Below are 315 nucleotides of genomic sequence, written 5' to 3'. Positions count from 1 at the left end.
TGTATGCACCCTGTGTACACCCTGTATACACCCTGTGTACACCCTGTGTACACCCTGTATGCACCCTGTATGCACCCTGTGTATACCCTGTATGCACCCTGTGTATACCCTGTATACACCCTGTGTACACCCTGTATGCACCCTGTGTACACCCTGTATACACCCTGTGTACACCCTGTATACACCATGTGTACACCCTGTATACGCCCTGTGTACACCCTGTATGCACCCTGTGTACACCCTGTATGCACCCTGTATGCACCCTGTCTGCGCCCTGTGTACACCCTGTGTACACCCTGTATGCACCCTGTATGC

The 315-nt window shown here is 52.7% G+C and overlaps 1 protein-coding gene across 1 annotated transcript in view; it reads left to right on the top strand.

Annotated features, from left to right (window-relative positions):
* elk4 (ETS transcription factor ELK4) overlaps window positions 1-315 on the top strand; it is a 16,776-nt gene that overhangs the window by 15,511 nt on the left and 950 nt on the right. The gene's annotated exons all lie outside the window — the stretch shown is intronic.

This window comes from Nematolebias whitei, chromosome 7, assembly GCF_014905685.2.
Source record: "Nematolebias whitei isolate Nwh7 chromosome 7, NemWhi1, whole genome shotgun sequence".
NCBI classification, from domain to species: domain Eukaryota; kingdom Metazoa; phylum Chordata; class Actinopteri; order Cyprinodontiformes; family Rivulidae; genus Nematolebias; species Nematolebias whitei.
The sequence above is the reverse complement of the archived record's forward strand: the minus strand, read 5'-3'. Positions and strand labels throughout refer to the sequence as shown.